Source organism: Harpia harpyja, chromosome 8, assembly GCF_026419915.1.
Source record: "Harpia harpyja isolate bHarHar1 chromosome 8, bHarHar1 primary haplotype, whole genome shotgun sequence".
In the NCBI taxonomy this organism is placed as follows: Eukaryota; Metazoa; Chordata; class Aves; order Accipitriformes; family Accipitridae; genus Harpia; species Harpia harpyja.
The window spans coordinates 2,487,198-2,513,971 of NC_068947.1; the positions used below are offsets into that span (position 1 = coordinate 2,487,198).

The window sequence follows — 26,774 nt, forward strand, 5'->3', positions numbered from 1 at the left end:
TAGAATTTGCTATCATCAGGTGCCTGAGGTACAGAAGAGAAGCAAGTGTTGCTGATCTTTGGTGTACAACTTTATCCTATTAATATTCTTTAGCAATTACAGGCAATTAAGAATTCTGTGTGGGTTTTAATCCCTTCAACCCTGACTGGGGTGGGAACTGAAGGTGCCGAGTGACCGAACTGAACCAAATCTGTGCTTCCTGCAAACCATACAGACACCAAAAATAGACATCCCTGCTAATTATTTTGATGTCGAATAATATAAAAGAGAAAAAGATTGTAAAAAATGCATAATCTAGAAACTAAAACTAGATAGTTTCAGCCTAGAAGTAAGGCATATGGTTTGAACAGTAAGAGCTTATGAAATGAGAAGTCCAGCACAGCAGAAGCCAGAGGATATCTGTCAATTAATTCCTCTTCGAAGCTAGTATCCCTTTCTAAAGATTTAAACTTTTTAAAAGATTTTTTTAAGGTTGCATGCCTGTGACAGACAATTCATCCCACACATAGAAAGTTATTCCAGTTATTTTCAATTTCATTGGTTTTCACCAGAATAAGTAGTCATCGGATTGCTCTCCAAAGGCTTGTATTAGATCTTCCATCATTTGCCCCTGGCAGATCAAAGCTAGATGACTTTCTAGCAATATAAAGAGTCAGACGCAAGAACCCCTGGATCTCTTTCGTGCTGGAAGTCCGACTAGAGCGATACAGCACTTTCCCTTCTTAGTGTCTACAGAAACTCCTCATCACCACTTTTTCTTATGCTTAACCAGCTATTAAAACTAGGTCTTAATGAAAATGGCTTCCTAAGATAATTAATTATTCCTTTAAACAATACCATCTTTAGCTTGTCAGGGTAGAATATAATTTCCTACCAAATGCCACCAATGCTAATTTTTTTATAAAGACACTGAAACAGAGAATATATTATAAGAAAATAATTATAGGAATGTAAAAATTGGAAAAATCAAAAGTGATAACATTTCCAGTGTAATGACTGTAAGGAGAACAGAAAATGGCATAAAGTATATCCATTTTCATGACAAAGGCTGTAATGAGAAAAAGAAAAGTGCAAAACTAATCTGCTCCAGAAGTCTGCACTATCTGTTCTTCCATCAATTATCTATTCCAATCATGTAGACAAGAGTTTCTGTCTACAGAGCAAATCCGCTCCGATAGTTAATCCTGTTGTCTTGTAGTTCTCCCTGGAGACTTGAGGATACAAAGTATTATGTCCCTGTGTAGCACTGCTCAGATATAGTCTAACAATTCCACTCATCAAATCCTTGCCATGTGTGTATCTCCTTGAAGAACACGGAGGACGAAAATCCTGTCTCATCCACGTATTGATTTCATTCCAAGCTGATGTAGCAGGAGCCCAACTTGCAGATCTGTCTTACTCTTTTGCAGCTACTTCTACCAACGCACTCCCTGCACAGCAAGAGGCTGAACCGGTAGCTTTAACTCTTCCTCATGCTATCAGCTGCTTAGTGAAATGTTCTAGGTCATGAACATTTGCAAATTAAACGTCATAATGGGTTGTCTGAATTACCAGATAATCAGATCACATCTCTTTTTCTGAAAACGACGTACCTCGACTGATATAGAAATTAAAATGCAACAAATAGGATACAATCTTTCCCACCTGTGCAGTACTGTTGGGACTACGGAATTCCCTCCGCTGTTTAAAGTACCTAGTTTCTAAAGGCCAGTAATTCTTCACCGCATTTTGGTTTTATTTGTAGTCTGGTAAAAGCCTCTTTTTTTTCTTGCAAAAATATCTCTTTTGTGATCTCACCTTTTCTTTCACCTGCCTCTTGTCACACAGACCTTTTGAGTGTGACAGTGGTTGCAATTTCTTTCCATCTTTTGTGGTTTCTTCTTCGAAATTAGCATTCCAGGTTGTAGAAACAAAAAGCACCTCATATACTAAATTCAGAGCGTCTATTTATTTATAGCTTGTGCACTTTATTCCTTCCCTGCTAGGCATCTTCTTCATCTGGGCTTTCAATTGCACAAAATTTCATCACAAGCAGAACTCTTCATTACATGGTGTTCAGATCAAACAGTAAGCCACAGAAGATCTTTATAGACAGAGTACACTGCATTTAATATACGTGGGATATAAAAGGTGTTGTATATAAACAGCTTTTTAGCCCTAAGTAATACATTTCCAGAAATATTTTTTTAGAGAACTAATATCTTCTCAATGTTCTACAGATCAATACATTATTTCCTTTAAAATTATATATAATTTAATATTATAATAATCTTTAAATGTAAAGCCTTTTCAATGCAATTAACTATTTAGCTTGTCATGTCTTATAAAGAAATTTATCTGACAACATGATTCCAAAATACAGATTTCAGACTGCAGTATTCCTTTGTGTAGAATAGATCTTCATATAGTCACAGAAACATCACTTGAAGAGTTTAGGAGACATTAGGAAACATTTTCTACCCAAAGGCAACTGCATTTAAAAGAAAGAAACAAAATGTTGTACTGGTTCTGATTCAGTTACGTGGAATTACAAAACAGCAGTAGATTTTTAGTTAGTTACAGATGGTAAAGGGCCTTTGTCGTATCAGGGTGTGCAGAATAGCTATTTCTTTCTCTCTGTAATTTGTAAGTAAGTGGGCAGTAAATTACAAGCAACTTCTCCCTTTATCAGTCTGTCCTCAATTACCACAATTAACAATCTCACCACTTCACTCTTTTATATCCTGATTCTCCCTTTCTGTATCTTCTCTTCATCTTTTAAGAAATAAGGTCTTGGCATCAAGAAAATTCACCCCTTTGTAAGCTTTTCTGCCCTTGGCCACATAAGACCTTCAGTCCTAGACAACTTCTCCAGGAATCATCTTTTCCTCAGTTAATTATACTCATGTTAATACAACATTTAGCTATAAACATATATATGAGCACACATATACATGGACCCATCTGTATTTACCCCTCTCTGAGCCAGCCTTGAGCTGGCAACATATGTCTCCCCAAACTAAGAGAGTGGGTTGCGGTTAAAGCTATGACAGCCAGCATGTTCTTAGTAAGATGTGAATTTGCATCATGGGAAGACACAGTTCAGCCTCTTTAAAAAAAGCATGCAAAATGCACTTTATTTAACACATTTCTCCAGATAAAGTGTTTGAGCAGCTGAGGAATAGCTGGAACTGAAGCTCAAACATACTGCAGCGTGACTGCCTGAGCTCCCGGGGCTGTGCCCTGACGTAGCCTACCTGCCACGCAAGACTTCATCAGCGCAGATACACTGACGGTGGGGCCCACCCATGTCCCATGGCTATCGCAGGCCTATTGTTTTCATTCAGCTGCTTACAATCACTCATAAGTCTGTCAAGATTCATGAGCACTTCTTAAATACAATTGTGGGAACAGAAGTTCAACTTCCAAGCCATTTTGCTCCATGACGAATAGTGCTGATCTTTAAAGCTTGGAAAAAAAAGAATATTTTTATGACCTCATTGCAGTTCTTTAGTGCTGTGACCCTGATGTTTGTGGAAAAGACAAAGTATAACACACTGTACATCTTGCTAAACCTTTCAGTGCTTGCGTTTAGGAGTCATCCATAAATAGCTACCGGTCATGCAAAACACTCATGCTACCGGTCATACAAAACACTATGGCTGGGTGCTAGACTGCATGTATTTCTTTTCCATCGAGGCTGGTCATTCAGCAGCCAGTATCTTTCATACAGATGCTTTAATAACCAGAATCTTCAGAGCAGAGATGTCAGGTGAAGAGAAGTCCTCTCAGATGAGTTTGCAATGTCTACCAGCAGGCAGGTCACGTGGAATATAGACACGTATAGCAGGAACCCTCTTGTCTTCTCAGTGAGGAAACTGATAGTCCTGGCTACGACTGAGACAGCCCTGTTCATTCTTTTGGCAAGACAGAGTAAGACAAAAAGAGATAAGGATGGTAATTTGTAGACTGTAACACTTAAAGACCTGGACACAAGACTAAGATACCATTACACTAAGTCCCATTTGAACAATAGACAGCCGTTTATCGGAGGCCCCTCCAATCCAGCTGTAAAACAGGAGGGCACAGCTCAGCACAAACTGGGGGCTGGCAGGGACAAAGAAAAAGCAACTGGATGTTGTTTTTAAGCCTGCTGGGAAATGATCAGCTCTTACAAGAAATTCAGTTTGTGCTAAAAATTGCACAGAAAGGATCATTTTAAGGCACAACTTCAAAGAGGAGAAAGATGTGCTTCTACTGATGTTATAAACAGCTCCTACATGTAAGTGTTGCTGCAACTGCTGGAGAATGTAGACGATGCATGCGGTAGGCTGCTACCACGGGTAAACTGAAGACAGGAATTGAACATGAACAAAGGGTAGGCTTTCAATGCAGTAACTGGAATAGGAAAAAAAATGCAAGTATTTTTATGGTCATAGGAAAAATTCTAAATTTGTTCTTGAGAACAAGCGTGGGGGGTCACATTTTCTGTTTATAGTTTTATAAATTAAAAAAAAAAACTATTTGAAAAAGAACTTACCACAGTTTTAAAAAACATTCTTAGTATATTCCTAAAGCAAGACCTGAAATTTGGTTATGCATTTGCACTTGGGCACTTCCCAAATTCTGTATTTAGTGGTGTCCTCAGCATGGTCCAGTGGATACAAAAGCAGCTTGGGATTCACAGATACTAGTCCTGGCTCTGTTTCTAGGTGATCTGGGCATGTCATTTCAAAGTCCTCTGCAAAGCAAGACAGCTTCATCATTTTACAGTTTTAGTAGGATAGAAGGACAAATTGTTCCAGTGGACAAAAGTGATAGACAAAAGGTACCTATAATTACTAACTTTACTAATTTTATATGAAATATGTGGATTCAACGGAATAGTATTTTTCATTGTTGTGTTTTAATTAGCAAAAAGGTGAAAGCCATGCAGGTGAACATTAACTGTTCCAGATGCAAGACTTTTTCATGCATTACTTCCAGAGCCCTGTCAGTAGTGAATAGCGTAAGCAGAAAATGGACAGATACTCAGGGCTGTACTTAAATGTGATGGACTTTCTAAAGATCAAACTTCTAAATTTTACTGCTTCTTGAGAACGTGGAGCAGAATCTGTTTCTGCACATCTGAGATCCCTTGGGCTAACCATGATGTCTAAGCTGTAATACTGAAGTTGCTTTTGCTTTCTGTCACACACCATTTCGACATTAAGAAATTTCAGTATAATCTTAAGCAAGCACAGCCCTGCAGAGTGCCACAAAATTCTTTCAAAGGGCAATAATATAAATACAGTCACAGGCAAACTCTCTACCGGGTTTTGGTGAAACCTCTGTCAAGAGCAGTATACAATCTCATCCAGCCCAAAGTAAAAAATTCATCTTAGCCCCTTACTGCATTTAGCCAATTCAGAAACGTTGCCTGAGTTGAGCACTGCATTCAGCTGCTCTAGATACAGGCGAAAACCAGCTGCATCAGAGAACAGAAGGAATACGTAAGTCAAATTCCCAGTCTCTTTGTCGTGACAATTTAGGAAGTCTCAAGTAACAGGGTAAGAGAGCAACAGGAGAGAGGAGTGTGGCATACAGGCATCTCCTAGGTTCTCAAATATACACAGGACTTTCCCTGCTTTTATTCCTGACAATAAAAACTTTAACATAAAGCAAATTCTTTAATATAAATTCTGAGCAGAGCAAGAGACTAAATTCATCCACGTTCAGAGGCCTGAGTAAAGCTTCAAAGTTCTCTAAACAACTAAACCCTTGAAGAAAGAGACCCATGCTCCTCTTGGAAATGGCCATATTATACACAAAAAAGACTAAATTTAGGTAATATTTTCTTAAGTGACAGGAGCCCTCTAAGAGTTCGGATCTGAAAAACACAAGTCTTCCCAGAATCACAGCCCTTTCTAACTAAAATTTCTTTTTAAATAACATCGGTACTGATATTAATATTCCAATGGTCAGTTTACCTCACTGTTACAAAGGCAAACCCTGCCTGGGTCCAGTTTCACTTTCGAGACACTGCACTGTCTTACGCCTTTGTTGGCTATGCTGAAGAACACCTTCCCATATGATGAACCAGAAATGGAGCAAGCGATAATGAGCCACCCCTCTTTGGTAAATCCAGCAGATAGCGACCTCGGGGTTCAATTTTTCCAAGTCCTTTATTGTCATGACACTACTGAACCCCTTTTCTCCTTCCTAAAATCGATATGATTTGCATATGCAAAATATTTCTCTACTCTGACGCAGTACTGCCAAGCACACATCCAAGGGCCACAGCAGCTCACTAAAACCTCATTCACGGTAACCACAGCTTGCACCCACCTTACTAACACTGACAGATCACTTCGCATCAGACAGCTATCCACTTTCTTAAATTTCCTGTAGAGCTGTGGAAAACTGATATTGTTATCATCTAGGTCATCAATAACGTGCTAAAAAGTCACTGCTAATAACCAGTTCTTATAGGATCCAACAGAAAGGCACGTATTCAGTGAGGATTCCCCGTTTACAGTCATGTTTCATAGCCTATCTATCTGCCAGCTTTTAGTCCATTTAAGAAGCATCAAATTGATTTCATTTCAGTCTAGTTACTTGATCAACAAATCATGCCTCACAAAAGCATATTATATATTGCTTCAACATGATGGCATTGATCAAACTGTATTTGTTATCTCTCAAATAAGAGAATAAAGGAAGGAATAAAGAGTCAGGTTGATAAAATCTATTTTCCAAAAATCACGGGTGACTAGTCTTAAAGAATGATAGGAAGTTTAAATGTAGTCCAGTCGGAGAATTTCTTTTACTTTTTCCAGGACCAGAGCCAAGTTGATAGGCTCGCAATTATCCAGAAGATTCCTTTTTAATCATTGGTGACATATTCCCAAGTTCTCTTTAATTTCTCTGAGTTTCAAAGCATATTGAAAACTTCATGCTTCATAACCCACCGAACTCTCCAGTGAATAGTTTAAAAACTTCAGGGTATCAGTTGTCAGGTCCAGATGTTTAAATAAGCCTAATAGTAACAGTTCACACAGTAGAACAGCAGCACAGCAAAGTTGGAGGGTGTTATATACTTCATGATCACCATCAGCAGAGGTGCAGCAGCCTGTCCTTTACTGACACGTGAAGAAGTAATTCAATGAATAATTTGTTCTAATTCTAATGGACATTTTTCACCCAGCAATAGCCCCTTCTTTTGTTCAGACTACTTTTGTTCTTACTATGCTTCTTTAAAATAAAAAAAAAAAAGGCAAGAAAAAGATATTTCATCTATAATTCTATTCACCATTGAGATTTTTGTGTGCCTTTATCAATATCCTGAAGTTCTTAACTTTTATTTTATAAAACCTTCACACCCCTACTTTCTCACTTGGGGATTTCCATAGTAATAATTTTTCTTTGTTGGGTTTTCTTTGTCTTTTTGGTCATCAAGTTTAACATTCTTAGACAGAAAAAAGAAAATGTTTTACCATTTTTTTAGTCTTGAAACTAGTTTCCAGCACTATGAAATTGGTCATTTTCATAAACCAGTGAGAATAGGGACTTGAATATATTTATTACAGGAAAACAGAATAAAATCATCATCACTTATGCCTAATTAGCTACTCATTAGTGATTTGCATGTCATACAGAGATACGCTGTAGGAGAGGAAAAGCTGCGGTATTGCTGACTACAGCTACCACGACACTCAATACAGAACTACACCGTCAAGGCAAATCTTTACATGCATCCCCCAGAGTCTCCTTCTCTGCTGTTGAAAAATTCACCTGCAAGACGCTGCTGACTGAAGGCTCATGGCACAGATGGGGGCTTCTTGCTGGCCATGCCACTCAGCTCCTCAAAGAGTGGCAGCACGGGCCACGTGGACTCCTGGCTCACCTTGCAGCACTCCTACACAGTGGGTTTCCATAGAACATGATTTTAATGGTCCTCCATATATACAGCAGAGGAATTCTGCCTGCGGCCCCCTGTCCAAGGAAAGTCAAGTAGATCCCTGCTAAATCTAGGCATATTTTCTTGGCTCTGGCCAGCTGAGATGATACACACTAGATAGATAGCAACTTGAATGGCATGTTCAAGTTAAGATCCCAAAACGTAAACTCAAGATCAGGACACAAAATTCAATGATTATCATATGCAGATCAAGTGAGGAAAAGAGATTCTTAACCAGTATGCGTAAGACTCTACAGTGGAAGGGCTATATTTATTAGTGGTAGTTTATTATTCATACTATGTCCCAGGACTATTCTTTCTGCCGTGCAAAGATCCAACAATCCTTTTTGCTTTAGCAAAGAAAAGAGTCATTTGCTAGATGTCAGTGGACTGTGTTTTCTGTTCTTCTGCAATAGCTATTCTCTGAAGGCTTAAACTGATTGTTCTTTAACCATAATGTTGTTAAAGAAATGCCAGGAAGTTTATTCGTGGTTTATTAATACTGCAGAGGCCCCAAAGCAGCAAGATAATGTCCAGACTTCCAAAAAACAGGCTTGCCAACAATCCCCTTGGCCAGCTTCCAATTAAAGGAAGAACATGACAGCCAAGCTGCAGCTGCAACGACTTCAGAAAGTGCTGAAAAAAAGTAGAATGATCCAAGCCACAGAGTCCTTCTCCAATTTTATACACACCAAAAAAAACCCCCAAAATGCCACTTGCATTTCATTTGTACCATCACACAAAGTCCAGACCGGGTCTCTAAGAATATTTCCTCCCCAAACGCTTTTTCAGAGTTCAGGTTAGTGTTCTGAGACCAAAAGGCAAAGCCACTAACCCACTGCAGTACAGTGCTTCATCCTACCATAAGCTTTTTTCCCTCCACAATATTGATAATTCTGTCATCTGGGTTCCTCTTATCTTTGTGATAAATGAGGCTACTGCCTTCCTAACTTATTAAGGCATTTATCCTCTCCTTTAAATTTGAAGCACTGGGAAACATGTATCTGATATACCTAAAAGTATTTCTGAAGCGGTTCACTATAAAACTATTTTGGCGAAGACCAGGTGCACTCAGGTTTGTAGTTTCTGAGATCTCCGAAGTTTGCTCTCTGACACAAGAATACCTGTGTTTCCCCTTTCAGGGCCGAACATCAAACAGTTTCCTTTTCAAGGTTAACATTTGCGTTAAGGTTAAGATTTAGGTTGATCCCTGGAATGTTACGGGATGAAAAAGGGGTTTTAAAGTGTTAGTTTTCCCATGAAAAGTAGCCCAGCTTCTTCTGAAGGCACATTCTATTACTGAGCAGTCACTTTGCTTTCTATGAAAATGAATGACCATACGATACATCAAAGTGCGCTACTGTATTTCTAAATAGATAGAGGCTCACGCCACAAAGCTCAGGCACAGGTTCCAAAGGCATTGCAAGGTTGTCCGTCACCGTGGTTTGGGGAGGTAGGGGACAGGGCACGGGACCTTCAACAGGACAGGCATGCCCACTTCTGAGCATTCAGGAGCAAGCCTCTGTGGCTGCTCTGGCCACCAGGCAATGCCCCTTCAGTGCTTACTCCTCCCTATTCCAGAGATGAAAGCAGAGACATTTCAGATGTGATTGCCTGTCCCAGCTGTCTCAGCACTTCGTAAAGGAAGGAAATTCCTTTAACATAAAAGTTGCCTATAAAAGGATGGCTGCACGGTATTTCTGTTGGATGTACACGTTTGTCACTATCTGACATTCAGGCAGCCTTTTTCCTTTTTCGTAATATATGCAATGTTAGGAATAATGAGTTGACCATGGCTGCAAGTCCTGTAAACACAAGGTATTGATTTTTTTAGAGCATTCTAAAATGTGGAATTGCTTCATTAATGTCATATGATTTAAATCTAAGAATTAGGTTATCAGTTCTACACCTGTAATCTTTTTTCTTCAAAGAAATAAAATTGACTCTATCAACTGCACCATCACAAGCAAAAATCTGGAAGCCTGACAGGCAGAAGACACTCACTTTTCATGGGGCACTGTTCCTCGCCGTCTTGGTGTCAGAACATTTCCGTAGAGCTGTCACAGGGGGACCTGAGGTGAAGATCCCTAAGATTTATATTAAGCAGGAGTATGGATGTCAGGAGACAGTTATTATTAGGTCTTCCTAATGAGGTCATGAAGAATTTTGTTTTCAAACACAATATTTCTGATTCCAAAATTATAACTGTGAAGAATCTGATTTTTTCTGGAGTCCGTTACCTTTGTAGATTTAAATCTAAAATACTCACCTACCAGTGTCTGAAGTTAGGCACTTAAAATCTATATTCAGTTATGTGAGACTTTAGGATGCCAAGTACTGGAAGATTTGTAGATATTTGCTATCACCCTGAAAAACTGGTTTGTTTATTTATTTAGAAGAGTATTTTAATATTTGGGTTTCACCCCTGCCACCTAGCATTTCACAAATCACATTTTAACACATTCTTCTAAATATTTTTAAGGTTCATTTAAGGTGGCATCTGCCTTTGAATATGCATCCAGTTCTCCTGGCATCCGAGATGAAACAATTGTTCAGTAAATTTTGTCATTTAGTTCACTGGAATTGGGATTTCACTTCAAGCTTTGGCATAACAAAACCAGGGATAACATCCTAAGAGTGGATCTAGCACTTAAAAAGTGGACAACAATCTGGAGAGTTAAGATCTGGTTTATTTATTCAGTGATGACCGAGGAGACAGCCACAGCAGTCTTTCCATATTTCTCCTATAATGCACAGGGACTTTTTTTTTTTTTAAAGTAGTAGTAAATAACAGTCCTAAACAATGGAATATTACTTCATAGAGCTAAACACCAATTCACGTGCTATGTATTGTGTTTTCTCCATTCTACTCTGGGCTGTTAGGAAAACATAAAACATTTGTTGCTGTGCCACGTATAGCTCTGCTCGGAGTCCTTTCCTCTTTTTCATTATTTCTATCTGGAACTGGGAAGCTTTTCTTGAAGCAGTATTGTTTCTCCCTTGGAAAAAAATTTTAAAAAGCAAGAGAAGATGAGGTATTTAAAAGCCTCGCATCCTACAGAGCACGCCTAGTTACAAATATGCTATAATCGGCACACCTGTCATTTTATGTAGAAAGAACCAGATGATGGTGGAATTCAATCCGTGCTAAGAAATCAGGAATAGGGCTTACAAGAATGCTTACATCTGTCCCTAATTTGCTTGCACATAAACCCACGGTAATCTGCTTTATTGCCAAAGTCATATAAAGAAATTGGGCACCAAGCAGCATAGGTAATCTCAAACTGGAGGCCCTCCAGCCTAATTAGACACAAACACCCAGAAGGCCCGAGACTGAAATATGGCATGTAGATTTTGAAATGTATGAAGAGACAGAACAGTCTCATTAGCAGCCATCCAAGTGTATGTTTAAGCCTCTGAAGTTCCTTTTCTTGACTGAGGGAAGGAGTAAGCCATGTCTATGCCTGAGGCTAAGCACAAGGAAAAGCATCCCGCTCCTTTTGAAACGGCCCCGATCTCCCAGCTCCCGCCCCAGCCTGCTCCTCCCAGGCTTTGCTCAGTTCCTGGCCACTCTCTTTGCAAAGACATCCCCACAGTCAGCAAGCTGATTTAATATCAGTAATGCTGAGAAAGCCAAAACATTATAAGTCAAAGACAAAATAAGACAAAGAAGCAATTCCGTGGAGAGCTTAAAGAGATATTGGTTCATTATTCATTATTTAGTAGATACATTTCTTCAGGAAGTTAGTCATGGAGTTTTGCCAGAAGCCATAAAAAGTGATAATTTCCCTTATTTCAAACCTCTGAACGTCTTTTATTTTTCTGGCATCAAACAACTATTGTTGGCTACTTTCTGATTACAAGCTTGTCTCTCCCTGATTACAAGCATGCAGCTACTTTGTCGAACGATGTAAAATTATGAGTGAATTAAAGAAACAGACAGAGGAAAAGTCCATGACAATTTTAAGGCAGAATGGCTGTGGCAGAGAAGGCTACGCATAACACGGAACTGACCTCCATGTTGCAGATTTCAGGCACACTCGGAGACTATCTATTTTTGGAAACATAACAACTACACTTAACTAACCAGAGGGTGTGATAGAAATGTTTTTATCAAGTTATCTCCCTCTAAGTTATTTGAGGGAACAATGCAAGGTAACACATTATTTCCTTTTTGAATTGAGTTTTTACATTATCAGGAAATATCACACTGGCCACAGAATTATAAACAACTTCTGGTTTTAATAAAATAAAGGGAGCTTTGTGCTCCTTTTCTTTTTCTGCAAACACAACACAAAGGGAACACAGGGACACACCAGAGTCCGGAGATCTTGCGTTCAATAAAAAATTGTGGATAAAGCCTTCTGTTAATTGACATTCAAGGTCAATTTGTATCTTTGTCTGTGATGCTGTGGCCTATTTGCTATTGTTATATTAGTGCCTGAGGTCACCAATCAGCCCCATTTTCTTGTTTTATGGGAAGACTATTTGACATTTAACTTCAGCAGCAAGCACTACCGAAGCATTACTGTTGCAAAACAAATACGCAAATTTTAAGTGGGGTTAATTTTTTTAAAGAACTTTTCTTAAATATGTTTTCTATGTGTTTAAGGGTTTTTTATAGGTTTTTGTGGGTTTTTTAAAGAATACGTACCAGGACATCCATTGCTCTCTTTTGCCCTTCCCTGTGCTTTAGGTCTGAGATTCAGGGCAAGAAGAAAATAAAGCGGCAGGAAAGGAGTTACTTGGCCGCAACATGGCAAGCCTTACCGTACTACTGCCCATCTCTGTCTGACCTCGGCCAGCAGCGAATATCGGCGGCGATGCCTGGCGCCGCGAGGCCGTTTCCTCTCGTGCGTCCCGGGGTGTGACCGAGGCATCTCCTCTGGTAGGGAACCCGCAACCTGCCGAGGGAACAGAGCTTTGGACCGCGGGCACGTCTGTCTACGGGGGGAACGCGCAGACAGACATGAGCTCACCGCCCACGCGGGAGCCAGCTCCCGTCCAGGAGCCACATAGCCTCATTAGAGCAAAACCGTGCCCAACCTGATGCGTCTGTGCCCAGCAGAAGAAGCCGAGATTAACCGGCAGGCATCCACGCGGACGTGCCCTGGACACGGGACAGAAAGCCTGGCGGGTGCTAAGATGGAGCGCGCAGACCTGGCACCCCGGCGGGCAGGGCGCCGAGCGCTCTCCCGTGTCGACGATGAGGGGAAAAGGCAGCGGGCGAGGCTTCGCTGAGGATAAATGTAAACGAGAAGGAAACGAACAGGGAAGCGGGCAAGCCTTTGCTGGCTGAAGCAGAGGAAAGGGCAGACGACGCCTCGCCTCGCCAGGCCCACGCAAAACCAACGCGGGCTCCGAGGGCGCGCGCAGGGGCGGGTGGCTGGGCGATGGCGGGAAGGCAGCGGGCGCAGGCGCCCGGTGGAAAAAGCCGCCCAGGCGTGAGGAAAAAGCCGCTCAGGTGTGAGGAAAAAGCCGCTCAGGTGTGAGGAAAAAGCCGCCCAGGTGTGAGGAGGCCGTCCGGGGTGGTGGAGGCTGTCGGGGGGAGAAGCCCCAGTCGGGCAAAGCAATGTGGCGGAGGCAGCGGGGCAGTGAAGGGGGGGTAAATCCTGTGAGCCCCGGGGAAACGGTGCTGAGGAGCTGCAGCCCAGCCGCCAGCCCTGGGGCCACAGGCAGGTGAGGCGTGTACCTGTACCTGACCCCGAGCGCTATCCCAGCTCCCCTCCATCGTCCCCGGCAAGGACGCCCTTACCTTCCCGCCGCGGGCGGGGGCCGTTCCTCGCCTGCTCCCGCCTCGCCCCAGCTCCTCCTGTGAGAGAGCGGCGAGCCCGGCCCCGGGGGGGGGGGGGGGGGGGTGCTGCCCAGCTGCCCGGCCGGCCCCCGGTCCTGACCCTGCCCCGGCCGGTGAGGCGTTCCCGGTGCCCGCCAACGGGGAAACCCCCGGCTCCCCCGGCCGCCGCGGCGGGCGCCGACCTGTTGCCAGGGAAACCCCCCTCCCCGCCCCTCAGGTGTCTCCTCAGCCGCGGCCTGGCCCCCGGTGGGCGGCAGCCCGGCCCGCTCCCTTCCCGCAGCCGCCGAGGGCGGGAGCGGCGGAGAGGAGGGCTGTGAGGGGTTCGCGGGGGTGGCCGTGCCTGCAGCTGCCGCGGCCGGGGCGGGGGTCTGTGTGTGTGTGGAAATTGAACACGCAGCTTTTTCTGTCAGGCGTTGAGGGGTGGGGGGGGTGTCTTTGGGTAGATTTCTGCCGGTTTTGGGGGGCACAATAAACCCCGCTCGTTTATTACGCTGGGGACTGTTTCAAAGAAGGGTAATTGTGATTTGGGTAGGAACTGTGCCGCACAGGGAGCTGAAGAGGACCGCTGTATCCACGCTTTGCTGTGCAGGACTCTGCGAAGCAGGTGGAAAAACGGTGAGCAGATTTTACCCAGAAAAAAATGGATAACACGGCCTCGCCTTCCGTAGGGATTTCCTTTGTTCGGTAATAAAGGCTTTCGGACAACAGAGCGCGGTGGCACTGTATTGACTAATTCGGCTGCGGTTCTCCTATCCGTAGCGTAAGGGCACGCCGGTGTCTGGGAGAGGTCGCAGGAGAAATTAGGACGCCGCTCAAAAACTGCCTCCGTTCCCTTTAGCTACACAACTCATTTCCTTGGAGTTAACAACTAATGGATTCCAGGAATTTGACGGAGGCTCTGTATTAAAGTGACTGTGCAGCTGGCTGGGCTTGCCAGCACCCACTCGCCTTAGTGCTGGTCCCCTTGTGCCAGTCCCAGCTGTCTTTGACTAAAGTTGTCTGGTTTGCAGCAGAGACGATGGGTCTCTCCGTCTGGGTCCTTGTGGAACTGCTTTATTTCACAAATTCTGTAGTACTCAGGCTGTAAACTAGTGTTTTATTATAAAAGTAAAAATCAATTTGACAATTTCTGACTATATCTTTGTTGCAGTGACTTTTAAACACTGGAAATTAACTTTTTCCACCCAAGGAGAAGTTTGAAGTTGTTTTGTATATTTCCTGCTTCAAAAAGCAAAAATGAGGAATGACTGTATATATTTTGAAGGTGTTAGTAAGCAAGAAATGTGTATGTTTTTATTCAATCTAATATATCAAGACCTGCTGACAATAATGACTTACAAACCATCATTCACACCACTTGCAACTAAAGCAGTTGGGAAATGTCAGAGCAGATATTTTTCTCCCTCAGAAAGGCCAGCTCTGCTAAACTGAAAGTTTCCACGGAAACACACCAGTTTCCAAGAGAATTTTCGTCAGAAGGACCCCTAAGACCTGGCTCTGGCTTTTGTTCGAGGGAGACAAACTGGCGTAGCCCCCGCATAGGCCACCATCCCGGCACTGGGGGCCCAGAAGGAAGCATCCCTATCGCATGCCCTTCTGCCAACAGTAGTGGGGAGCACCCGGCAGAGTCTGGGAGATAGTGGTTTCTGCCCCACAGACCTTTTAATCCAATAAATAATCAACAGACACTGGGTGGCACTCCTTTATCCCAGCAAAATCACTTCAGCAAAATCCCAGCAAAATCACTTCAGCATGTGTGCCCACTCCTGTATATCGCTGGGCTCTAGTCTCTTCTGAAATTCCAACCCAATCCTTTCTCGAGACAAAACCTACTTGTAGAGGACAACCATCGCTAGCTTGGAGGGGAAGAAATACAGTAAAATTAGAAGAGATAAGGACATTTTGTCTCCAGATATATCCTCCTGCAGCAGTTGCTATGGTTTTGCACATTCTGAGGTTGTTTTGCCTCATCAGCATTAAAAACTGTCATAAAACATCAAAGCCTTCAGCCGAAGAACAGGGAACTCGATACATGTGCTGTGTGCTTGCTCCAGGGTTTCTGTGTCAAGATATGCCACAGGTAGAATTTTTCAGAGTCTATTAGATCTTCAGGCCCCCTACACACTGACCTGCAAGGCAAGTTCTTATATCTTTCCCTTGTTTCAGCAGGACTAAAAGCTCTCTTGTGAGTGAGAAAGACATATGCTATGTGTTGCATGTGCACTGATAAATTATCAGTAATTCTTTTTCCCTCACTCTTTTGCATAATTATTTCACCTTTCTCACATACAGCGTGAGAGATGAATCTTCAATTTAATAAGTACCCCTGAGAAAGTGAAGTGTCTTTCACTGAGCTTGGGGGCAATTACAACCCGTCCTCTTCAAGCATTCAAGTTACTGTGCCAAAAAGGGGAGCTTTTTATATTGTTGTCACTATTATCTTTCCAGAACATAAGACTGCCTGTCTTCTCTCTTGTGATTTACTACCAGTTGTTGTTTCTTCACAGGGTAAAAAAAATGCACAGGGAAAAGAAAAAAAAGAGCTCAAAGATTTCTCTTAGTTCAGTGAAATTGCAATGGGTGCTGTCCGTTTGCAGAAATACCTGACATAGCTTAATTCTGAAGAATACAAAGGACACAAGACACTTGGGGGATTTTTTCTAAAACTTTTTGACCATGACTCTTGTAAAGTTCATGAAACTTGAGGTGTTCATGAAAAGCCAGAGAAATGGTGAATTTTTAAGGTCCCTGTTTGTCACCTTGCATGAACTCACAGTATAAGGCCAGGAGTAAAATGAAGATTAAGAGGGGTATGAAAAGAATTAATGGTAGTTTTTTAAGATGCTAATTTTTTTGCGGCTGGCGTTCAGATGACAGGTGACCTTATAAAATCTACCCAGGGATATAGATTTGTACCTGCCATTTTGGGCTCACGTACAACAAAAGCACCAAGTCTGAAGTATTTTTAATCAAGGTACCTGCAGAACGTCACAAGATTTAGATATTTTAGTCGTTTATCTCATGCACTTATTCATCTTTCTCCTACAAGAAGGATTCAGTTTACTGAGTCGCAGCAAAGAAACCCTGCAGAATCTTATCAGAAGGGCTATATGCAAAAACTACGTGCTACTTCACTAGAAACCAATGGCACTGGTCCAGTAACTAACATATGCGATGGCGATGGTAACACCACATGGGAGTGATGGGCTGGGCTGCGGGGTGAAAGGAAATGCTAGGCAAAGTACACGGTAGACAGAGAGCTATTCCAGGTTTATCTTCACAGTGCTATTTTTAAGTTTTTAGATGAAATTTGAACGGTTCACCTCGATACAGCCTTTCTTTCCATAGCTTTAGAAATCGGCACAGCACAAGCACATGGAAAATACATCCCAGCTACAGCGTGAACAAGCTAAGCAGGAGGGACTCACTGCAAGATTATCATCCAAATTGCCATCTGCCCAAGGGAAGGGACAGCATGTAGTTGCACTATTCCTGGAGCAAAGAAAGGACCAGGTAGTTACCAAGAGAAGGTACGATGAGATTCTATTTCCCCTTGTACACCTATGACATTGTCTTAACCTTCATCCTCTGAAGACAGTCACAGGCCAGCCCATCACATTTTGTATTGCTTACCATGAAGGCAGGTCCTTCAAGTAACAGGGTAGTTAGAATGAATGTCAGGCCTGAATTATGGTAAATAATATCTGAGTATCTGTTCTTTACATAAACAAAGACTTTTGTAAAAATTTTTTGGCCACTTAACAGTGGAACTACACGATCAGAGAAAAGTAAACTCCTATAGTCTCTTCTCGCAAATGAATGATCTATCTACAAAGAGCAGTTCACAGAGCAAACCCCTAAGATGGCAAAAGGGAAAGGCTGTTCAGTTACTCAGTGCAATCTCTACCATCAGCTCTATCCCAGACCACAGGTGTAAAATAACAGAGCACCTTGTTCAAAATGATCTGTAGAGCTGCTAAGCAATTTGTAAAAAGATAAAAAGCTAAATCTGTAATTAAAACTGCTGCCAATTGTTAGCTGTTGCCAGGGTAGGTGAAGGTGTAGGAAAAGTCAAGAAAAGGTCATTTCATTCCTCACTTTGCCTCCTTCAGGCTCTGAGCTGCTTTTATTCCAGAAGTGGTCAGAGCCTAGAGGTTATCCGGTTTCTTATCATGTTAAGAAGCTGGCCTAGCGGGCCTGGAAAGCTAAATTATTCCATTGAAGTCCCTTCCTCTCCATCATGTTCCTCACACTAGCTTGCTTTCATGGGGACAGAGAATTGCTCCTGCAGACCCATGTCAGCAGGATTCCACTTTGCCACGGAGCAGAAACTGGGAGGCAGCCAGTTACACAAGCATTAGTCTCGTTCTCTGCTGTCAGCGAGGCATGAAGATCTCCTGGGGAAGCTGAGCACTGGGTCTGACACTTACAAACTAAGACCAAGGCTAGCTGCAATGTCTACAAGCATAAAACTTTCATTCACAGTTTCTAAATGTTCTGCTTCACAGAAGTCAGAAGCTCCCAGTAGTCCCTCAGGAGCTTACCTGGGATCAGAAAATAATTTTATCTACCGCAGAAGACAGGTGGACGTTACCATGATCAGGTTCAGCAAGTTCCCAGAGATGGATAGCCCATTGGACAGTATTACCATTATGTTGTGTTTGCTTCTGTGCTATGTGGATGTATAATTTAAGACAGTGAGATGAAACTTAGCACACAGCATTCTAGTTACTTCATTCCTAGCTGAACAATTACAGTCAGTCAGTCATTTTATATCTGTGTATAGCACTTAATCCATATTGCAGTAATTCATGTACCATGTTATACTGCTGCACTGAGCCTCTGCCAGTTTCAGATCAATCACCTCTGTCAAGTCCCCTAAGATATGAGGGCCTGTAAGACCTATTTGAAATCATTTTCCACCCTGGATGGCCACATATGATGTAGCTTCCATCACCAGCCAGGTGCCAGGGGAAGAGCAAGTGATGTGGAGAAAGGCTGTTGGAAACGGTATTGCTCCCTGTGTCACACCAGCTGCTGAACTTATGCTCTATTGTTATCTGAATCTGCACTTGCAGTGGCTGCCTGGACAGCCTTTTATTTTAATTGCAATTACTTTCAATGACACTAAGCTGGGGGAGGGGACTTAGAGTTTAAGCAGCATATTTGATGTTTATAGAAATGATAATCATGTTCAAAGAGCAGATTAACAGGGCTCTCATAATGATGGCAGTGAAGGCAGAAGACAGAGCTTTCATTTCCATAAAGCATCAAGCAAACCCTTCTTTACTGCCATCACAATCTGCTGCTGGCTCTATTTATGTTTATTTTTATGTATTTATTATGAGTTTGTCCCCTGCTTTTAAGGAGACAGGCTTCTGCTCCTTACCTTTCAGGAATGCATTAATCCTGGTGATCAGTTAATGTATGGGGATGGAACAGAACAAGGGGAATACAAGCTGCAGCAACCTAGTGCAGCATAAATCCTGGGAACAAACTGAACCAGAGGAGCTGGATTCCAGGAACTGTTCTTAATCCTGACAATTACAAGCAATGAGAAAGCACATAACCCAAAATTACACTCCTAGGTAATAACAGACATTTTCTTTCTGCAAGTGGAAATTTAATTAATGCATCCAAAGTTGGGATTTTGAAATAACAAAATCCAAGTTGTTGCAGAGTTAATTCTCATTTCTGTTGCTGGCCCCAAAAAGCAGGTGTCGTCATGGGCTGTTGGCTGCCTCCTCTTGTGCACAAGGGACAATGATTAGAACAGCATGAAAAGCCCGGTGAAGCCACCAAGTGCTGGCACGTGGCAGTCTGCCTAACAGAAAAGCAGGGGGGGAAATAGTCTCTTGATGGGTGATATCACTGTAAATAAGCTTTAGATTAGCACAAAGAGAAATTCATCTGCTAAAACCTTACCTTTTTTTCCTATTTGCTTGGTTGCCAAATTTCCTGTAACTCCACTGGCTGTATGACTAATCATGCCCGTTGTTAGCATTTTTCCCCCCGGTGATGAACCTAAGTAAAGTTACGTTCAGCTCACTCGTTACAAACCCAAAAGCACTAAAGGAAAAGACAAAGGGAATCCTAAATTCTGAAATCTCCTATTCCTGGCCGATCTGACTTTTATCTTCTTCTAAGCCCTATGAATGCCTTAACTTTATAACAATTTTTAATGACGTGATAGATTAATCCTTGCCTTGCTGGTTTGTCATAGGGACATCAGTGATCAAATCAGCTGTTTTGGGAAGTGAATGGATCAGGTACACAAACGAGCTCTAGTAACTGCTATTGAAATATCTCCCCCACCCCATACCTCCTCTCCACAGCCTCCATAGCAACCATGTTTGCAAAGGTTCGCAAAAATTCAGTCTTCAGGGAAAAGTAAACCTCTAAAATCACACTAAAAATCCGAAACAAGAAAACCCCCGAATACCTGCACAAGGCACAAGAGGAAACATCGCAAAATCTGAACTTCCAAGTCACACATCAATTCCAATTTTACAGCTGATAGCCAGTTTTCAACATCAGTATAGCCTTGTGATGCCTTTAAAAACTAGGAGGGAGGGAGGGCTTTTCAGTGCAGCTCCACTGAAACCTGTGTCTAATGATAATTTAAAGTAATTTATAACCCATAAAGCACTCGCAGCAAGGCCAGTATCACAACATCTACTGATATTTATGAGTTTGCAGGGCCCAGTTCTATGAATAATATGTAGATTATTAATGAGATAAAAGAGTCTTTGTTGTTCATCTTTCATTAAAAATACTAAGGGAGCGATCTGCAACCTACTGACATCTGGAATTATGGTTTGTGTTATCTGCAGATTTTGCTTCGTTTGCACAGAATGGGTCAAATCATAAGTGGTTTACGGTGCTCTTTAACATACAGCTATGGCATAAATAGGCTGAAAAGCCAGATGCTAGGCAAGTCAGCACTTTACTGATTTGACATTCACTGCATTTGCAAGGTTAACACAACTTCTGTCCTGAACAAAAAGAAACTGGAGGCTTCTGTGTTCCCACTGAACCAGATGAGTGCTGGTGTTTGAAAGGAGAAAGGGCACTGCTGTCACACGAGAACCTGCATTATAACAGAGAAAAGGCCCAAAGGGTAAATATAAAATTCTCTGCTTTCTGAGGCAGTATTTATGCAAAATGTATGTATGTAGGAGTACTTCCTGAGCATTGTTTTGTTGCCTTTCATTTAAGAAAAAATATAGTGGTTACAGAAAAGCAAGCTTCAAACTTCCTTTAAAAATAAATTATAGTATCAAGCCTAAATTAGTAAATCTGCAAGTGCTCTGTAACGTCTTCCTGGACCTAAATGTGTGTTATTAAGAGGTCTTTTATACAGAAGGCACGACATGAATTAGCACAAGAAGTGAGAACCTGATTTGGAGTAAGGTCCTTAGACCACACAAAGAGGAGATGCATTTAAAACCAGGTCTATCTATACTAGGTCAATAATAACAAATACATCACTAAAGCATCAGGCAAAGCCAATGTGAAGGCACACTGCCTGCATTTATCTTCACCATTTTTAAAAGTACGGCAGCAACACTTTCACTGTGTCTTGCTAGATTGTCATTCCTAGTATTGTACATTGTCCAGTTCCTCTGCTGGCATTTTCGTTTGGATCTCTCTAGATCCACACCACAGTGGCAGCAGCATTACCCTCATGATATAGTGCTGCAATCCCTACAACTGTGTATCATTAGCGGGAAATCATTTTAATGCTCTTGTAAACACCATCAGAGAGCCAGGAGACTATTTGTATTTGTTTTACTGTCACAGACTAAACTGCCTTATTCCAACCCTGTCCATCAAATTAAATGTTGGACTGGGTTCAAAGTACTCTAAACCTGCCAACTCCAGGCTGGCTTGAACTTTAATAGAACCAGGCAACCACTTTCTAGTGCAGACACTGCAAGCATATCTGTTGCAAATAGGTGTATTGACAAGGTGCCCTTTCTCCATCATACAGAAGACTGCAATCCCTGTGTTGGAGGCACAGCACTTTGTTCCAAAGGCTTTGTCACAGGTTTTATACTTCACATTGGCAAAACATTTCAGGTAGCTCATTTTCGCCACACACAGAAAATGTAGGTGTATAAAATATTAGATAATCTTCTTACATAAAACATCTTACATTTTTATGTAAAAATACTGAATATATTTAGTCCCAAATCTTCCCCTCTGGGGTAGCTCTTGTTTTTGACCCAGGAAGAATGAGAAATCTTGGCAGAGTGTTGAAAGAGAGATTTTCTGACCCAATCGTTGGGAGAGACAGTATGATTTTTAGGAAAAAGTCATCCTTTTCTTTTGGAAAGACAGAATATTCAGTGCAGCCCACCACAGTTAGCTATAAAACACAAAACTGTCAACCAAAACATGGTTGCTGAGAGGGGATTTCAAGCCTTAGCTGGGTGGGAGGAACAGGAGGCGACCCGGGAGCACAACTAGCCAGGGAGAGGGAAACACCAGCCTACAGAGCCACCAGGCTGAAGGTTCTGCTGCAAAACGGGGTAGGACTAGTGGCCGCAGAGCAGCCGGGAGGGTGTACTGCAGTGGAGGTGTACCCCGATCTACACTTGTAGCTCTACCTTTAGGCACTGCTGCTGGAAGTTGAGAAGGAAGCTTCATCTGCCCAGTCGAAGGCCAGGTCTATATTACAAATATTTGCCGGCAAGAACTGCAGTTACAAGGAACAGGAAGGCACAGAGGTAATTAAGGCATTTTCTCAATGCTGAAAAAATGCCTGTGGGCAGTCTCCAGAAACAATGCCAGTAACAAGAGAAATTCTGAATGAGCACATTTCTTTTAGCCTTCACTCTTGATCTTTTGTGTTCGCTTTCTGTAAACAGCAAAGTGTTCAAAGCTGAGCTCCACTGCTCATGGAAAGCAAGATGTTAGCTTGCCTCTCAGCTGCAATCAAAATTGGAATTGTATGTTTAATAAATTGGGGTTGTGATGGTTAATTACAAAAGCTAACAAAAGTACCTCCTAGGATTTGCATAGCAATCCTATACAGGAGGAGCTTCAAAGTACAACCATCAAATATTCACAAGTGCTTGTAACCTATTCACTTGCGTCCAGATGCTCTCTCCCATACCATGCTGTGCAGGAACTGCCATTAAAATCAGCACGATTCCCCACAGAAAATGTTACTCAACTTGAGTAAAGGTGACAGAATCGAGGCCTTGGGGGAGGGGATGAGAAAACCCAGTATTAGTTTGAATAATGAATGTATCTGAGAATATCCTAATCTCCTTATGAAGAGAGAAGCAAAATCTAAATACATTATTCATGATGAATTATTCAGTCAGCTGTGTGTAAATTATCCTGGGAATACTTTGCTGGCTTTTAAAACTTCTCCCTTAAAACAGATAAATCTAGCTTGGGAAAAACATCCCCTTCAGTGGCCAACCACATTTTCAAACTAGTCTGTCAGCCAAAGATAAATTTAAAACATTTTTTTTTAGCATTTATTTCTATTGTATCAACATCTAGGAATCCAAACAATATATTTGCATTATTGTAGCAGCATGTAGGAATCCCGATAATAGCTTCTCATTATCCTCAGTGCCATACAGATAAAGATGTGACTATAGTGCTGTTAGACTCAAATTAAAGTATAAACGTATTGTAACAACATGAGATTTTATAAGCCTGAATCTAAAACTCTGGAAAGAAGAACTAATGGTTGACTAAGCATACAATTATATATGTACACCTTCAAGACCATCTCCATGAAAAGCAGTGTATTTTCAATGTTGCACCTGCCGCATGAAGTGAGACAGAATTGTTTCCTAGGACTCCTTCAGTAAGCCCTACTGCCAAAACCAGAGAAGCTCAAGGGAAGGCTGCATCTATGAATAAACAAGATAGCTGGATTTCACTTTCTGAGCTCTGAAATCCCTTGAGTGTAATATACTTACTAAAACTTTTTTTTTTCAGAGATTTGTACAGTTAAACTTATTGGGGTGGGAGAGGTTTAACACATGCATGCATAGAGAAACAAGCGCACTCCGAAGTCTTCACAGAAGACAGATATTGTCAGACTAGGCAACTTAAGTTTCTCCATTCTTTACTTCCCTTCACTTTTTGCTTTGTTATGACAGTTTACAGAAAATATTTGTGTCCCTCGCAGAACATTGAAGGGTAACACAGCAGATGTAGCAGCTTCTCCTTCACTTACTCTAATGCAACAAAAGGGCTATGAGATGGACTAGCGAGAATGGCAGGTGTTTAAAACTCTTACAAAAAATACCCAACAGCAAAACCTTAGTACCACACCACCACAAGAAAATAAAGGAAATGCACTATGTCTGAAGAAGACACAAACTGGAAAAATTTCTCTTAGCCTTGTAAGCCAAGACAGAAGAAGGAAGAAGTGTGGTTAAGAATTGCCATCACAGCTGGAAAATGGAAAACAGCTATGGCAGATCTTATGTCAAGCTTCAGTGAGAAACTCTTCTCTGTCTCTGCAGGGGGAACTTTTGAATCACATTTGTGATTCTTACTTCACTTATACAAGGTCTATTTTGCTTTAAATGCTGTGCTCATTCCTGGTTATTTTCTCTCTCTTAATTAAACCTTCATATCAGACTTTTATTAAGATAGAGGCAAAGCATATACCTTCTTCATTCTCTCAAGGTTATCTTCTGAAATAGAATTGAATTCTTTTAATGGAGAGAGAGGGTGGCGAGTACTGCTAAATCTATGGGAAGGTTGTAATTCCACAATTATTTCTAAGAATACAGAAGATTGATGTATCTTGTATCTGGACAATCCAATTAGCTCAATGTCTGGGAATTAAGCAGGCTGCTGATCGCGTTGGAGAACTGACCTATTTCAATGGAAAACTATTGTCTTTGCACAGCAGTCTCACTGCAGCTTGGTAGCCAAGCCTCCGGAATCAGCCTGAAATTAAGCATGGGCCCATCTCTGCTCAAATTAGGAATGGTAACTGGTTCTTGAAAAGCACAGCTGTAACAACTCTCAACACCGGGCTGGTCAGTGTGCCACGCAGAGCCTGCACAGGGCTTGTCAGCAGGGCATAGCTTTTAAGCAGGGACAAAAAGAACATTGGAATTAATATTTCACACACATTTAAGGTGTCAAAAAGTCAATATTTGAAGTTTTGAAACCAGCTGGCCCATGCAAATGTTTCCATCAGCAATGCGATGCACAGGGTTGGGGACCCAGGCATGTGCGGAGAGCACACCCGTGTTGAGACTGGGATACAGACACTGGCCCATCATGGATGGCCCTGGAAAGCCAGTCTAGATCAACTGAGAAGTAGGTCTGTGCCTCCTTACCGTTGGCTTTTGTTCCTGGGGAGACATAAGGGGAAAGGGGTGCAAATGGCTATGCAATACCTGTTCACTGACTGGTACACAACACGAAAGTCAATATGGCCGTATTTTCATATGGGTATTCCCAGTTGCTGAATTCACAGATTTCTTTTCTAAACAAGTAATTAGCTAAACAGAGACTGAGATCCATGAAATATTTAGAAAGTTTTTCTATTTCAGAGGTTGAAAAGAAGTCTCACTGGTTTGAAATTTTTCACTAAATACATATCTCAAAAGCAAATTTCCCTCCCCTTTCCCCCTCTTTTTTTCATCCTTGAATAACATTGAGTGACTGAGTGTTATCACAGCTTAGGGATCATGTTTTCGAGAGGGTTTTTTGTCCTGTAATTGGTTCACTTCCTTAGTCCTCTCCCCACTTTGAAGGGTTTCCAGCTGCAGAACAGCGCAGAGCTGCTTCCCCGCTGCCACCCACTGTGAGTGTCTTTCCTGCTAGGGACGGTGCCAGGGCTCTGGGCTCCCCGGGGTGCCACCTACCTCCATGGTCACCTGCCTCAGCCATCAAAACTTAGGGAAGGGAGGAAAAGCCAAAAAAATCCTCCTAGGAAAAGTTACTGGCTATGTTGGGAGGGCATAGGGGCTCTCCCACAGAGGCACATCGCTCTCTCCATCCATTCTTAGATGTGGTTTATGATGCTTAAAACATTAGCATTTGCCTCCACAAGCTCTCCTGATACTATTTTAATCAGTAACAACACAAGTGGAATTTACAGGGAAGTAAATCATCAGTCAACAAGAATTAGTTAAATGTTTGGTAAAGGGCAGATCCACAGTTTGAGAGTTGTGAATATTTTTGTGGCCTTCACATTTTATTTTCCTCAAATTTTCATTCTCAAACTTCGTGTTGATCTTCTTCTAAGCAAGGTAATTACCTTATTCTACAGAAGACCTTTTTAAGTCTCAGAGCGCTGCATACTTTAAAAGGAAAAAAAAGAAAAAAGGAGGAAAATGACAAAAATTCAGAAGAGAGCAACAAAAGTAAGAGATGTTTGGAAAACAAGTCCTACAGCAATATATTAAGAGGCCTAGTCATTCAATCTAAAGGTAATAAAAGAGATGTAACTGCCAGAAATACATAAAGAAAGTTAATAAATAAAAATCAATATCAGTTTCTTATGTGGCACTCCTCATAAATAGATCTTGAAGAGCTTTGTATAGGAGGTCACTCTCATTAGATGAGGACAAAGACCAGTTATTTTTAATAGTGTAAAAAATACCATTTAGAAGTTCAATCCAGAAGGTGATACATCTGCCCTAAAAGGACTTATTTTCTGAAATCTCCTCTACAGCACTGCAGAAAACTGTTATTAAAATAACAATTTTGTTAATTAAGAACTGTAATGGATATTTTTCTAGCAGTGTTTTCTGCCTTTCAAGCCCATATATACACATACACATGCGCACGCACACACACACACATATCTATATATAACCCTTACACTCATTTATTAGGAAGCAGCAGGGAAAAGTTGGATGAAAAACAGTTAGGCAAGGAAACAAATTGGCTACTGGCCTCATATGAGGTGCCACAACTATTCTCTTCCTTGACCATTCTAGGAGTTCTGAGCAGAAGGCAGCCTAATTGCTCATGTCTTTCATGGTGTTAAATATCTTAAGAGCATAAAAAGTGATCTCTCATTTCCTCCATAAAATAGTGGACTCTAACGTAGAGTTTTTG

The 26,774-nt window shown here is 41.7% G+C and overlaps 1 long non-coding RNA gene across 1 annotated transcript in view; it reads right to left on the bottom strand.

Annotated features, from left to right (window-relative positions):
* The window catches only part of LOC128145036 (uncharacterized), a 57,914-nt gene extending 44,140 nt beyond the window's left edge, over positions 1-13,774 (bottom strand). The window contains exons 1-2 of the long non-coding RNA XR_008236311.1: positions 13,674-13,774; positions 12,689-12,822 (exon numbers count right to left, since the gene is read on the bottom strand). This is a non-coding gene — a long non-coding RNA (uncharacterized LOC128145036). The remainder of the gene's footprint in view (positions 1-12,688; positions 12,823-13,673) is intronic.
* Positions 13,775-26,774: the final 13,000 nt, after the last annotated feature.